This window comes from Lissotriton vulgaris, chromosome 7 (genome assembly GCF_964263255.1).
Source record: "Lissotriton vulgaris chromosome 7, aLisVul1.2, whole genome shotgun sequence".
Classification (NCBI taxonomy): domain Eukaryota; kingdom Metazoa; phylum Chordata; class Amphibia; order Caudata; family Salamandridae; genus Lissotriton; species Lissotriton vulgaris.
This window is the reverse complement of record NC_141695.1, coordinates 226,168,100-226,184,661: the sequence shown is the minus strand read 5'-3', so window position 1 is coordinate 226,184,661 and position 16,562 is coordinate 226,168,100.

Here is a 16,562-nt window from a genome sequence, read left to right as displayed (position 1 = left end):
TATTCTGTACAGTGACACAGCAATGTTGTTGTGTACTCCTATGCAAACAAGAAAAAGATCCCCCACCAGGTCAATACCTCATACACAGAGACTTCCACATTGACACAGCTCCCAAACCCTCCAGGCATATTCCAACATAGGAAAAAGGTGAAAAAGAGTATATTGCATGAGGTGAATCTATTAGGTCAGCACATTGGCTTAAATGGGATGTACATTTTTCTTGTGGTCAGAGTTCGTTTATCAACATTTCCCATCACCTGTGACATTGTGACATTTGTAAACCTGGTCTTGCAATCTCTCCCTGCTACCTTTAAATTTTGCTAATTCATTGGTGTTTACACTCTGATAATAAATTGTAAAGACCAGGCAGGGCTAAGGTTTTTAACACATGCAACTGTCTGTTACCATTCTTGGACAGATGTATTTAAACAGTACATTGTTGTATTTCCTGGATGCTAACTACTCGCTCTTTCTGCGTTTTCAACCTTCACGCCACTACCTCACAGAGCCATTTACTGATAAGCACCACTATTGATCAAGGACAAAATCACCCCAAAAATTAGGCTATATTCCAACCCCACACCACCTTCCCAATAACACACTTTAAAATACTCCGCAGAGTTCTGATTCATTTAATGTTTGACAACAGCCCTTGAAACAGACTTCCTGTAGAGCATCAAAACCCACCCAACCTGCTACTGTTCAGAGAATAACTCAAGGATCTACTGCCAACACCCAACCTACCAACTCAAGACTCATAAGTTTCCCCAACTCCTGCCTTGTCGATCATCAACCCAAAAGTAAGACCTACCTCTTTCTTCAACCTACTGTCCTGCAGAAACAATTCAAGGTGTTTTCCCCAAATGTCTCTAAATCGAGAAAGACAAAGACAACCAGTCACAAACATAACCTTTCACACCGTGCAGCTTTCTCTTCCAGGGTGTCTGAGAGACTGACAGACAGACACACGTTTACTGTAGAGTGTGTCCCAGCACTTCTCTTGTCAATTGACAGAGACCATGCATTTGATCGAGTGCCCAGGCCTTTTTCTGTGGAAAATACTAGCTATGGTGGGTCTGGGTACACAATTCAAAACATGGGAATTGTGAAACTATTCTTGCCCTGCAGCTTGGAAGCTGAGCTGGACTTTCCCTTCATCATAAAGAAATGGACTGACACCCTCCAGAAACTGCACTTTCCTCATTCTGTGCCTCAGGAAAAGAAGCAATGCTTAAGGTGACACACCATTGGTTCTACACCCCAGCCAGAAGGTGAAATGGAAACTCAACAGTCCTAATGGCTGTTAACGCAACTTCGGCCACCCAGACAGACTGACTCGTGTCCTCTGGTTCTGTCCCAAACTCTAACGCTACTGGTAGGCTGTCTGACAGATATCAATGAAATGTTTGCAACATATATACACTGTCTTTCTAGCTACGTCCTACTGAGCCTCACCAATGCCCAAACACACCCTTTACACTCTAACAAAGGGAAAGCAATATTAATGGGTTTTGGCTTTGTGTGGGGCTAAACATTGTATCAAAAGCAAATGGGGCACAGATACATTGTCCTCTCACTTTGACTGGATACATAAACTGTGGGACCTCACAGTGATGGACACGCTTTCTGCTTCCCTACAGAACAAGTTTCTACAAAATGAGGGGCCCATGCATCCAATATCTGGCACAGGACTTTTGGGAACTTACTAGTCCTCTTTACTTATGAGTATATCAGCTTACAGGACGAGGGGGCGTGCCTGATCAGCAAGACAAAGACTGACCACAGAGGGTCACGCACTAAAAGACCCAGCCTGCTGACACTGAATACATTGCGAAAGAGCTAATTCTGGTGAAAGCGGCTATGCTCCCTGGGTGAAAACCCCTGATATTTTATCGCTGCCTTCTCGCCTTTTCCAGTCCCCCTGGAATCCTCCCTACCTCGCCTTCTATCTGCTTCTTCTGTTCTCCCCCTGTTCTACCTCATCGGCGATTGGATTTAGGTAAGAGTATTTGTGCCTGGATATATTATTAAGAAGATCTGAACCATAAAGATCAATGGGTTGGCAAAATATTTACATTTTAACATTATTAATATAATATTCCATCAACACAAGTAAAATTCAAATTGGTGTACTAACTCGCAGCTGCTGTCACCTCCATCTTTCAGAACTACGTTCCTGCTGTTTTTGAGAACTACACCACAAGCTTTGAGATTAGGTAGCAGTGGATAGAGCTGAACATGTGGTACACCTCAGTTGAGAGAGCATTGGCATCCTGTCATGGCGGCAGCCCCACAGTGTCATGGATAGCGTGTACTTCAGCCAAGTCAACAATAAATTCCAAAGTCTGCGTGTACCCAGAGGGACCCAAAGGGGATGCCTGTCTGAACCAGTGCTCCATTTATTATTCAATTATGACTGCCTGGGAGACATCCCCTTTTAAAAAAATAAATATTTTGTTTCCTTCCATACCTCTCCAACCGTACACCGTTAGGATAGAAGGGGTTAAACCGAGTCTCTGATGTCAACATATCAATGCATCGAATATAACTGGAGGATCCTGGTTTTACACAGATTAGAAAGAAGCCTTCAAGCTGCCTATGTGCACATGCATGTGACTGCGACAAAGGAGGATGAACACGGACACTGGAATGTAGAAACACTTGTGCAGTCATGCCTAGTTTACACAGGTTCATCTGTGGCCCTGGGAGTTGTGTGCAAAACGAATTTCATTGCGCGCACTGCATCGCATTTTGGGATGCAGTGCACTCAACGAAATTCGTTTTATTTATTTAAATGTTTACTTACCTGTAAAACTCCGTAATTCATACATTATTACCCTCCACCCTGCCCCTCCCCACATCAACGCCCTGCAGGTAACCCTACTGCCGGCTGCGGCTGTAATTACAATGCCAATAGATCCAACACAAACAAATGCGAGGACTATTGCATTTCCAATGCTTGCTTACCTTTCAATGTGTCCCAGCAGAGTCCTATTCCTGGAGCTGCAAACTTTCTCCTGGCCAAAGAAGCTTGAAGGCATGGGCAAAGTGCGCTCTGGCCCAGGGCCCCGGCCTTTCAGGGCCCCCCTCATAGAGCTAGCTCTTTTCTGCAGTATTGGCCTGGTGGCCTTGAGTAATGCTTAGACAGTTTGTTTTATATGCCATTTTTCTATAATTTATTTTTAATGTGTGTGATGTGTGAAAGTCTAATACAGGCATTTTGCAGAGAAATGTTTTGTTTATGTTTTATGCAAAATCCATATAAAAAGGGTCTTTTAGATTAAAAGGACCTGAAATATGAGAAATGAGAGGGTGACACAGAAGTTATTTGCAGTACAATTAGTGAGCTGCTGCTGTGTTACAATATTGAAAACACAAGTTACTATCCCTTAATATTTGATGTAAACACATTTAGAATTTGCAGTAGTGTGCTTGTGCACTGTCAATGACCTGGCCAAAGGGTGCATGAAAGAGCTGAAATAGGATCATACATTCAATGCTGTTCCAAACAGGAGCCCCCCAAATAATTTGGCCCAGGGCCCCCAAAATCCTTAAAATGTCCCTGCTTCTGGCCCTGTCAGCTCTGTGCTGCCTCTTCTCAGAGGAGCAGTGCTCTGTGGGGAATGTTCTCTCTTGGGGCCTCCACCCCATCCTTTTTCCTGACTGAAGAGAAACAATGTAACTTGTTACTTTGTTTCTCTTCAGTCCTGGGTCAGAGCGAGGGGCTCAGAGCAGGCTGGAGACTGCAACTGCTTTAGTGGGAGAGGGACTTGCTTTAGCGCAAGCCTCTCTCCACCGAAGAGCTGAGGGGGCCTCCTTCATTTACTGAAGAGTGGGGCCCTCCGAACCACGGGGGCTGCGGGGGTATTTGTTACGCCCCTGTTTTAAAGGTCAGCCCTACCAGTTTATTTGTATTAAATATTTTTTACCTTGGAGACACACCAAAGAGAGTAATGCAATACTGCTTTTTACTGCTCTCCTTAGGTGTCTCTCCAGGGTAAACCTTTTGTTAATAAATATATGTCTGTACTAGCACACTTACTACTCACTGTTTTCAGCACCCAATATAATGCATGCAATTCCTGAGTGTGGTCACGTTTTCATATAAGGTGGACTGCATTTTACTAGAAGGCCTTATTTCAGAGCCTTTTTACTGCATCTATGTATATGTTTATATACTTTTTTTGTTTGCTTGGTCTTCCTCATTTTTAGCATGTGAGTGCCCTGAAAAAGGAGCTAATCTAATATATCCTGTACATATAAAGAGAAAGATTAATATCATCTAGCAGGTATATCTAAACTGCACCAGACAATATCTGTATATGAGTTGAGTAGGGTTATATGCATAGGTCCTGTAGAAACGCCATTGACTCTTTCGGACAAGGAGGAGGGAAACATATTGACCGTGCACTGGACAATGGAATAGTTGATGTTCTATTGGTTGGAAACAGTTTTTAAACGTGTGACAGATAATGCCAACAAATAAAAGTCATTCCGTCCTGGTATCTGTAGGCACTGTTCTATTCATAACATCAACTCCATCAAGGAGGCCCTTCCAGAGGATCCCTATGGGTATTGCACCACCTACCCAGACCCGAAGATGAACAATACCACCAGGGTCGCCTGTAAGGGGAGGGCTCTGATCTCGGGAGGTCTGCATTTAGCAAAAACATAGGTTTTAAAAGCAAATGCTGCAGAGATTCCTATGCGTCCAGCTTTCAGGCAGCAATAAAAATGTCATGCTACCTCTTGTGATTGATGTTCCTGCTAGAGAGAGTAGGATCAGAGTTTTGTCCAGTGGCAGTTTTGACTCACCTTAAAGTAGGGCAGAGGACTGAGAGGCCTGCTGAAAAGAACAGATCTGCATTTTATGTGAATAGCTGAATGGATTAGTAAAGCCATCCTTTACCAGCACTTAAAAACAAATGAAATTTATTTTAGAGAGGGGCTAAGGAGAGATCAGGGACACTTTGTCGGATGGTAGGGAGTGAATCTGAGGTCATATGAGGGGTGCCAAAAAAAGATTGTCGTACCTGGTGCCACCAGCGCTAAAGATGGCCCTGCACACGTCTTCTTTAGGTGAGGATTAATGCATCCTATAAATGATACTTCTATCCACCTAGGTAGGTACCACATACATTATTTTGGTTTTTACCTCATTGTAGGAGTAAACCCATATGGCATGTCACATTTATATGCTTTTGACGATCAATACACCATTACTTTATTTAAACAGATATTCAAAGCTGTGCAAGGCACTAGGTGCATGTCTTTCATCAATAAACTGTGCTTCACGCTCTTCGGTTCCTCACAGAATGTACCTTGATGGGTCAACGGCTTCAAAGGGATAGGCAGTGCATTGTTTCCTATGTAGGCCAGGACAATGAAACAATGAAAACGTAATGCAAGCAGAAAGCAAATAAAACAAAAAAATGAATACAGTTGACCCACTAATAGTGTTCTCCCTTCCTTTCATGATCTTATTTTGCTGCTATGCAGGTTTAGATAAATGTTGTCTTGTTTTTTCTGCCTTTCTGGCTTTGTTGCTGTGTGTCACTTGTGCTTGTTGTTTAGGATTGTGTTTGCTTCACATGTTGACACTTTGTCAGTAATTCACTCTGTGTTTTGAGGTTTAAACCTAATAATAATATTTCAGTTTTACAGCTTTGGTTGCCAAGCTGCTTCCCTCATTGATCCCTCCTCTTTCACAATGATCACTTTACCATTTGTGCTGGCTTGCAATCATTCTTACTCACTTATGTTCTGCCTCGGGTTGCATACAAATGTTTTCATCAACCTATTTGGCCTATGGGTGAAACTTCCCCAGCTTTGTTCAGCCCTCGAAGAGCTCATAAGACACCATAGATTCAAATTCATAAAGAGTCCTCTCAACTCGTGGCGGAGGTCCCGACATCATGGTGGGAGCCCGCACTTGTGGTGAGACCTCTGCATTGCATTTTCTTATTGCATAGCTCCCGCTACGTACTGCGTAGCCTCTGCCACAACTGTGAGAGCCCTTTGTGAAGCAGTCCCCAAATCTGTCAGTCCTCTTTCCCTGTCTTCAGGAGAGAGGTTCTTTACTTGTTGCTTCAGGAGAACTGAGTGAACTGAGGGTGATGGAAGAAGGTTTCATACGTAAAGAAGCTTGCTCTGATGCAATCCTCTCAAATAACGTGTAATACTGTAACCTACATGTTCGTAAATACTAATAATTGCATTACACAATTTCACATTGAAATCCAGGGGAAGCTTGCCTATGTGTTTTACTAATAAGTTACCCGAGTATCAAAAAAATGGCTGCCAAAGATACAGGAACTTTCGGTTCATGCGTCTACTGCATCTACGTAGTACGACCTCCTTTGGTTTGGAGGGAAATCTTTACAGCTGCGTAGTAGCTATTAAGATAGCTGCTTGAAACTCACATGTTAATGAGCATGCCATGCTTAAACCAAACCTCGCATGTTTATTAAATTGCTAATGCGAAAAGATTAAATACATTAATGGGATTAGAGTAGGAATAAGTGGTATATAGTGCATTAATTTATTTCTGTGTCCTATTATGTTTTTATTTTACTTTAATATTAGTTCGTATTCGGGTATGGAGGGTAACTGAAATCCCTGTCCCACATGGTTTATGCGCAAGCACACCAAAATCCATCAGGATTCATGATGTATCATTGAAAGCCAGCCAAGGACACTCTTGCAAAGAAGTGTTTGGGAACCTCACATCTCGACCCGAAGAAGAGAAGGAAAAGAAGACAAAATTTGCATACATTGTATATTTTTCTAATGTGAAATGCGGGTGGGAATAAAGCTTGGGAAAGTAAAATTAAGGGGCGGTAATATTTATTTATTTATTTATTTATATTCTTATAACGCGCCTGAATGAGCCCCGAAGGGGTATCTCCGCGCGTCGCTTCTGTAAGGGTTGAAAGAACTTATTAAGGGGATGACAGTGTGGGAAGCAGAAGTAAATTAATCTAGGGTAAATAGGTATGTTTTTAATTTTTTCCTAAAAGAAAAGAGATTAGAAATTTGTCTCAGCTGTGATGGGAGGAAGTTCCTTAGCAAGGGGCCTTTGAGAGAGGGTGCCCGGCCTCCCTGTCTTGCTCTGGTAACTCTGGGTACCTGCATCAACATGGTGTTACTGGAGCGCAAGGCACATCCAGGAGAGTAAGGGCCAAAAATGTCTTTTTAGTATTTGGGACCAAACTCGTAAATGCACTTATGCATTATGCAACAAAGTTTGAAGTTGACGCGTTGTCGCACTGGGAGCCAGTGAAGGTGAGAAAGGAGAGGGCGTGACGGGGTTCGGGGGGGGCATTCAAGATGAGTCTTGCTGCGGTGTTCTGCACCACCTGCAGTCTGCACAATTGTTCTTGATTGGCAGAGATGAGTAGACCATTGCAATAGTCTACCCGTCCGAGAACTAGTGCTTGTACCAGCGTTTTCCTGTGGATGTCTGGCAGGAAGGGGAAGATGCGCCGTAGGAGACCAATTACTCGGAAACACGTTCCCGTGACTTGACTGACATGATCTTTTAAAATCAGTGTTTGGTCCAGGCGCACTCCCAAATTTTTGATGGTCTGTTTGGGCGCAGGGACAGGTCCTAGCTCAAGTGGCCACCAGTCCGGGGACCAGAGCAGGGTGGCCCTCCAAACAACATGACTTCGGTTTTAGTCACATTGCATTGGAGGAAGTTCTGGGCCATCCAACCTGCCACAGCTCTCATACCATTTTGAAAGGATTGCATGACTGCAGGTGTGATAGTTTGGAAGGGAAACAACAGCTGGGTGTCATCAGCGTAGGAGATTGGGGAGAACCCGTAAGATCTTATAATCTTCGCCAAGGGGGCCACATATACGTTAAATAACGTGGGGCTCAGGCATGAGCCCTGTGGCACACCCTTGGTGAGCTTCCTACAGATAGATTTATGGGATCCTAATTTGACACCTTGTTGCCTATCTGCAAGAAAGCTTTCAAGCCACGCAAGGGCGGACCCTTTTACTCCCACTCCCCTCAAGCGGTCGAGAAGAATTTTGTGCGACACCGTGTCGAAGGCAGCGGACAAATCCAATAGCACCAGAATCACTGAACTCCCCCTGTCAAGTGACATTCTGATGTTATCTGTCACTGACAGGAGGGCTGATTCGGTGCTATGGTTGGGCCTAAAACCAGATTGTGAGTGGTCTAGGCCTCCCGCTGCCTCGATGTAATTAGACAGGATTGCGTTGACATGTTTCTCGGCCAGCTTGCTGAAATATGGTAGGAGGGAGATGGGCCGGAGGTTAGAACGCTCCGTCCAGGGGAGAGCCGTGTTCTTACGGATGGGGTTCACCACCGCTTTTTTCCATTCAGTTGGTACATATCCCTTCTTCAAAGACTGGTTAATTACATCTTGAATGTGGGGGCCTAACAAGGTACTAAGGGAAGTTAAGGTTTTAGCAGGGATAAGGTCATCCGGGGACCCGGATTTTACATGGGTCATTAATGTGAGAAGCTCTCTATTCTTGATAGGAGGGAATGTAGTCAGCACGAAGTTGGTGTTTTCAGTGGGGAGGGGGGCAGTCAGAGTGTCATTGTCTGTTTGAGATGCTAAGATTTTGTCGTAAATGGATTCTATTTTATTTTCAAAGTATAGGGAGACTTCTTCGCATAGACTTTGTGAGAAGTCATCTGGACTTTCACAAGCCATAGGCTTGACAAATGTCTCAAGAATCCTATAAAGTTCTTTAGGAGAATTACCAGCTTCCATGAGCTGTTGGGAAATGTTGTTTTTACGGGTAGCTTTAATATGTTTGTAGTAGTTTGTTTGGGCTGCACGATCTGCCTTCTTGTTATCCTCTGAGTGGGATTTTCTCCATCTCTTCTCTATCCTCCTACATTCTTTCTTCTCTTTTCTGAGAGCCTCGGTGTACCATTTTTCCTGTTTAGCCATAGGAAATTGCCTAAATGCTTTCAGAGGGGCGATTTTGTCAATGGCTACATTGAGTGATTCCTGAAACATAGTTAGGCTATGTTCTACTTCATCAGTTTCCTTAATATCGGGTTTTTCCCATACCTTTTGTAGTGCCTCCAGTGTGAGTTTTTGCCACTGTCTGCGCATAGTAGGGGGTAGGGATTTTTTATAGGAGCCTTTATTATTTTTAAAAATAGTGAATTCTAATAAAAAGTGATCAGACCAATCTAATTGGGTTGGTTTATTGCAAGATATATTGTCAAAGTTGGTATATATCAAATCGATGCAATGTCCACCTTCATGTGTGGGACCCTGATTTTTTTGTGTGAGTCCAATGGTTGTCAAATCAGCAGACAGGCTTTTGGTCCCCATAGATTCAGGTTTGTCGGTATGTATATTAAAATCTCCGAGAAGAAGGAAATCCTCATTGGCCCGTATGTGTGGGCCTAATATCTCTAAAAAAGATATAGAAAAGCTAGGGCATGTAAGTGGTGGTCTATATATAAGTGCTCCCTTACTGGTCTTTCTATTAGGGAAGGTGATTCTATAAACCATTATTTCCATTTCTTTACAGCATTGTTTGTCTAGAATATCCAGTTTAAGGTAATCTTTGTAGATTATAGCAATGCCGCCACCTGTTTTTGAACAATGAACTAAAGAAAAAGCAGTACATTAGTATGGAGTGATGACCTCTCCCCATCCCATTGTCCCGTCAGAAGTAGGGGTTTTCAGGAATATTGAAACATTGGGGGGTGGTACATACACGTAGAATAGTATAACTAAGGTAGGCTTAGTCAGTTAGATGTTGGACTTGTCGCTGACCTTTCACACACCCATCACCAATGCAGATGACAGCGGAGGTCACGTAAGACAGAGACACTGTTCGAGCATTCTGATAGAAGAATTGAGAGTCAGAGAGAGAGAAGAGTTGGAGAAATTGCTGAAGAAGATGAACCTGTCCATCTAGAAGGGGGGGGGAATTTGGAAGAGCAGTACCAGAGAGGGGTGCGAAGCAGGCGTTGTACCTAGAAGAGGTCTTCTATCCTGCCCTGAACCTGTCCTGAACTGTCGGCTCCTGACTACTCGGGATTCCCCTTTCCAGCTCCTTGGCCAGGGGTTGGTCCTCACACCATTCTAGGTAAATATAATTCTGTGTAGTATGTCCTTGTACTGTTATTTAACTAAGTCTTTGTGTTTTACTTTTATCATTTCCTTAAAGAAATCGGTCTATGACATGTATTGGTAACTGGCTCACAAAATTATTTACTAGATAAAACTTTAAAAATCTCTCGAGTTTGGGGTCATTGAAAGATATAAAGGTAAAAGTCATTTCTACCTATTCTGCTAACAACCTCATCTATTGACCAGAGGAAATCAAGAACCAAGGTGATAAGGGTTGGTAAGAATTGGTGTAAAGGAAAATTCATCACAAAGGAAACATAGAATCTTTATTTTCAGCAGTGATTATTGGCTTATGTGTGAATGTTTATGGGCCCAGGTGAGTATGATAATTTATGAGTAACCGAAGCTGGTAGTCCCACTGGATCAAGTGACACTTGATGAAATGATCCATCAGACAAGCCGTCTGTATTCTACCGTGGGCTTTTGTCCATGACTCAACGTGATCTTTCGGTCTTCAGAGTAATTAAGGACAAAGATTTTGGTCTTCCATGGTATATTTCTGGAATGTGAAGGAATAACTTCAAGATGTGCAGAGCAAAGAAAGTAGCTGCACGGTGACCCATACATCATATGTTACATGAAGAATGGGCCATATTGGCCCCATGGCCGGCTTATCACTGGGTGCACCCAGTGTGAAGTAGTGGCGCGCAATGTGGGTAATAATCTATAAAAAACTAAAGAACTTAACTGGCCCTGTCAGAGTCCAGCTTCTTCCTCGCATGAACTGCATAGGCTCCCATACTTCCCACTCAATCCTGGCACTGTTATCATGCTATACCTAGCATGAGAGAAGTACCATGATCGGTCTGAGCATCCTGGTTTGCTGTTTAGTCTGTGCCTGAGAGCCTGGGACTGTTCTGTAACATGACTTTGCAATACAGCTGAGTAGGGGAAAACCAAGTGCACATGTCTCCTTAGCTGGTCGAAGATCGTGCTCGGAATCGTGCTTTCTGAAATTCCGTAAGGGAATAAAAACCTGGCTTTTTGACAACTAATGTTCCTCTCTCCTTTCACCGTTCAGTTTGCTCTAGCGCCGGGAAACCTCCGGGTAGCTGTGCGCTTAATAAATGTAATAATAATAAATAAATAAGATGACCATTCAAACTGTTGCGTTATGATGCATGTAGTCCAAGAAAATTTCAAAGCTTTATTGAAGAATGAGACACCAACTGAGCACACCATCTTCAAACCTTCTCCTCAGCAAACTGCAGCCAAGAATGGCGGTTGCCAAGGCTAAACGATTGAAGAATGGAAATAACATGTTGAATGAAAACATTACCACCTTCAGCATATGTACAATGCAATGCTCATGCAAAGGTGTGAGGTGTGGAACAATGGAACAACATTAAAGAGAAATGCATAACATGTAAAAAACACAACACAAACTGACATGCACATTATTCACCCAAGTTGCCTCATCAGTAGGAGTGTAGGTGATCCTGAATCCGCATACATCACAACATTGACTCCACCTAAAGATATTAAACATAAGGGAGTCCCTTTGAATCATAATCACTGGTACAGGAATATCAACAATTGTAATAACTTGAGAATATAGTTTTTTGATCATCAATGCATTTCACTTCTTCTTTCTTCTACACACTTTAGCAAAATGCCCTTCAATGTTGCAGTTGGAACATTTGTGCTTCAACGCAGGACAAAATGTGCTAGAAGCTAACTGTGAACTGCTATCACAGCGGTAGCATCTAAAGGTATCACTTTTATAATGAATTAATTTCTCTTAGGACTACCTCTCCTGGTCTTGTCAATGATCCTATTCTTAATCTTACTAATGGTAACTTCAGACCTGGTCTTGGAGTCACTCTTAAGTACTTTTGCACTACAGCATAATAGTTCCGCCTTCCTTACAATTGCTAAAATGTCCTTTATTTCTGCATCACTGTTGATCCATAAGCGATTTTGAATTGCTGGATCCCTGGTGTGCATGACAACCTGGTCTCTAATAAATTAATCTTTGAAATGGTCGAATTTGCAATCATCAGGGAGACGCCTGAGGGCAGAAACATATTCATCAATAGATTCATTTAGTTCGTGTTTCCTATGGAAGAACTTGTACCTAGTAATACCTAGTATGCAAACCTTAGGAGCAAAATGATTATCAAAATCATTTAAAATAGGATTAAATTAATTAGTATCACCACTTATAACTCCTTTTTACATTTCATCGTAAGCCTATATAGCCCACCTGCACCCACAGAATGCAAAAATATCGTTTTTTTCCTTTAATTTGACATCTTATTTTCTTCATCAATAGCTTTAAGTACGCCTTTCATTCAATCTACCTAATGCAAGGGCTGTTTCCTGTGGCCCAGAAAGTTTAAGGAGGCTGGAGTGTAAAGTTCTGTGTTGCCATGGTGATGGTAAACAGAATCCACACTCTGCACAAAAGCCAAGACTTTTTAAGTCCAAAAAAGTAGAAAGCCAAATGGTTGTAATGCCCACAAGAAGAAAATAAGAAAATATGAAATTAATAAAAATAACAAAGTTTCACAGTACCGGTAATGATGTGCACACAAATCGCGAAAATAAAAACAGCCAGACTCGATGAAGAGAAATCCAAGATTGCGTCACGTAATTGCCCTTACCGTGACCTCGTTGCAACATAATGCCAGTTGAAACACAATTAAAGATGGATGGCATCACGTAACATAACGATGCGTGTCACTGAACCACATTGCATATGCAAGCAGACGCTTAAACCCAGTGATGACAGTGTAGGCGTTCTGAAGAGTAAGTGATGGTTCTCACTGGCGGCTTGTGTACTGCTGTGATGGCATCCGATTCAAAGGACGCATCTAACGGCAAACAACCAAGAGCATAAAGAAGGTAAAATCCAGGATGCGCTAAAATTAAACCATCCAAAAGAGGTCCATGTAGATCGTAGTAAGCCACAAACACGTCTTACAGGCAACTGGGAGTAGGGAAATAATAAAGTTGAAATCTTCTGAATCCGTAAGAATGCAGCCCCCGGGGAAAGCAGGTCGGCAGACCAGTCTTTTCACCGGGGTGTTCGCGCGAGGCTAGGACAGGCAGGGAGTTAGGTAGGGGGTTAGGTCGGGGGTGGGAGGGGTTAGGAGGCTATTTAGGGGGACAGGAGGGGAACGACTTCCTGTTCCTGTCCCCGGTGCTTTAGAGAGAAGTTAGTTTTGGGAGTGCAGGCGGAGTGTGATTTAGGTAGGCGGAGTGATATTTAGTGTTGTGGACGTTGCAACTGGTGCCCCGGTGCGAGGATTAGCTTAGTTTACTGTGTCTGTAGTTAGGCGGGGTGCTATTTAGCATAAAATTCAGCGTGTCGCCACTGGTGCCCCGGTGCGGCGAGCGTAGGTGCCAAACCTCACGCATCTCGCGGACGGACCGAGCGCGGGTGCCAAGCCTCACGCATCTCGCGGACAGAACGAGCGCTCAGGATTTATAATGGCAACGCCCGATGCGGAGGCGGTGCGGGCTGCGCTACTAGTGCTTGGCCGGGCTGGGAGGGCGGATCTCCTACAGCCCGGTGTCCTGGACCAGGCGCGGGTCAGTATAACCCGCACACCCAGGTCAGCGTCTGCGGGGGTGGCTGCTGTTGTCGCAGCATGTATGGATGAGCCCTCTGGGGCTCGTGCAGGTGTGCCCACGAAGGGGAAGGGTAAAAAGCAGCAGGAGGCCCCCAAGAAAGGGGGGAGGCGGCTGAGCCTCCCTGCCCGGATTGAGGCCGGGGAAGTGGTGCCGGAGGAGGAGGGAGGGGCCGAAGGGGAAGGGCATACGGGCCCCCAGCGTGCTGTTGGGGAGCCCGGGCAGGGCCAGGCTTCGCTGGCATCACAGGCCATGGTTTCAAGGAGCATGGGCCAGTTGGTAGGATATGACGAGAGCAGCGAGAGCAGTGGGGGGAGGACCTGGGTGAGTGGGAGGTGGCGGCTGGAGAGGAGTTTGCTCTCACGCTGTCAGGGGGGGAGTCTGGGGGAGAGGAGGGGTTCACCATCCTTGAACAGCCGGTCAATCTTTCGGGGGGCCGGAAAGGGGTTGTCAGGCCTCAGGGTTCCAAGGGCAAGGGCCCTCTGAAGGCGCAGCAGCAGGTGGGGGTAGGGCAGGCGGTGGGGAGTGCTGCGGCACCCGTGCCCGAGAGGGGAGGCCTGGGGGAGTCAGGGTAGTCTTCCATGTACGACAGGTGGGTGCACATGACCGAGGAGGAGAGGGCCTGCGACCAGCGTCACGTCATTGCTGAATATGAGAGGGAGTGGCAGCACTTATGCGAAGCCAGGGGGGCGAAGTCGGGTGGGGTGCCCGAGGGCGATGGGGCCCTGGCACCTGCGCGTGGTCGGGGGCCGGCTGAGGGTCAAGGAAAGGGGGTCCCAGGGGCTCAATGGCAGTGGGTGAGGGTGGAAGGTTCAGGGACTGCCTTGACGGATCAGAGATCTGGTGGCACCGGGGTCTCCCCGAGCGCATACGGCTCGGGGGGCGGGGGTGGGAACAAGCCAGCAGGGACAGCTGGGCCGGGGTGGGCCGGCAGGGTGCAAAACGGCCTCCAAACGCCAGGACTAAGAAGCAGGGGGGTCCGCGGCGGCCTGGCATGCAACGAGAGAGCGGGCACCGGCGATGTTGGAGTGCAAATTTATGCCTGGAGTGAAAGGGAAAGGTGCTAAGAGAGTTGTGACGGAAGTGGTGCCGCTGGATGTGCAGGCTGAGTGGTTGGACTATGAGGATGATGATTTGGAAGAGGGTGAGTTGCGTGTGTGCAAAGCTAGGGTGGCAACGGCCAAGGTTGGTGCTTTCCAGGAGGCACGGGACGGCGCCAGTCGGGCCAGCAGAGGGAGTTCGAAGCCGGCGGACGCACGGCGGCAGGAGAGGGATGCTCCTGCAACTTTGTCAGGTGAGGGCGCTTGGTGGGACGCCTGGACGGAAGGGGTGAAAGGGGGAAGGAAGAAGCCCTGCCGGTCGGTGGGGGTGGGGGATGGGTCTGTGCGGTCTGGGACACCAGGTGGGGTGGTGCCTGTGACGGCTGATGGGGGGAAGGAGGTCGCGACGGCCAGCGCGCACACTGACAAGGCGGACGACATGGAGGGAAAGGATGAGGGGGTTGAGAAGCTTCGGAAGAAGTTGCCATACATGGGGCTGGCGATGCCTCTGGGATCACATTTGTCGGAGAAAACAAGGGCAAGGATCTGGAGGCATGAATATGTTGATGTGTTTAAGCTCCTGCATAGGGAGATTTAGGCGAAAGAGGGGTCTAAAGAGGATGAGTGGGAGTTGACCAGGCGGCCGAGGGTGCCGGTAACGATGGAGAATTGGACGTCGGCCTTTTTGATTTATGCGAGTATTTATTGCAAGAAGTACAGGGATCGGGCTATTGCATCGGTCAAGTATATGGATGTGATCAGGAAGGCGCAGCTTCATTTGGGGGGTTTTGCATGGTTGAGCTACGATGAGGAGTTCAGGGCCAGGGTCAGTGTTAATCCTGACAAGCCATGGGGGGACGTAGACCAGGAACTCTGGATTCAGTGATGTCTTCGACACAGGCGGCGGCGTCTACGAATACGGCCAGCAGTCTTCCGGTCACTTATCGGTCTTTTCAGCCGCGCCCCGCCCATTCTGGGGCGGGTAGTCAGGGAGCTGAAGGTGGACAAGGGAACCAAGCTGTGTGGTCTGGGGCAGCGGGGCAACAGTACAAGCCAGTGGCTTCCGGGGCCTGCTGGGGGTTCAATAAAGGTTTCTGCAACCGCCCCTCCTGTAAGTTTAAACATGAATGTTCAAAGTGCGGGGCGTCACCCAGTTACACAGTGCCTCACCCTGGCTACGCCATCAGAGCAGTGGAAATTTGCCATGGGTAGGGGGCAGCCTTGGCCGAAGGGCCCGTACTCCAGTTAAGGTGGAGGCCATGGGTCCATGGCTCTCCCGGTACCCTGATAAGGAGGTGGCGCTGCGTTTGTACTGGGGTTTCGTGGAAGGTTTTCAAATTGGATATCAGAGGCCTAGGGAGAGGCGTTGGGCTGAGAACTTGCGGTCCGCCAAGGAATTGCCGGAGGTTGTGGCACGTAAACTGGAGAAGGAGGTTTTGGAGGGCAGGAGGACAGGATTGCGGGACCTTTTACTGATTGGCCGATGTCGGATCTCATTGTCTCGCCTTTGGGGGTGGTGCCCAAGAAAGAGCCTGGGGAATTCAGATTGATTCATCACTTGTCCTGGGCGGAAGGTGGGTCTGTGAATGATTTTATCGTGGAGGAGGACTCCAGAGTGATGTATGTGTCAGTGGATGATGCCATTGGTTTGGTGAGGTCCTGCGGGAGGGGGGCAGAGTTGGCAAAGTGTGACATCAAGTCGGCCTTTCGCCTTCTCCCCATTTATCCGGCGGATTTCCCCTTGTTGGGCATGCAGTTTGACGGGGCCCTCTTTGTGGACATGGTGTTGCCGATGGGTTGTGCGA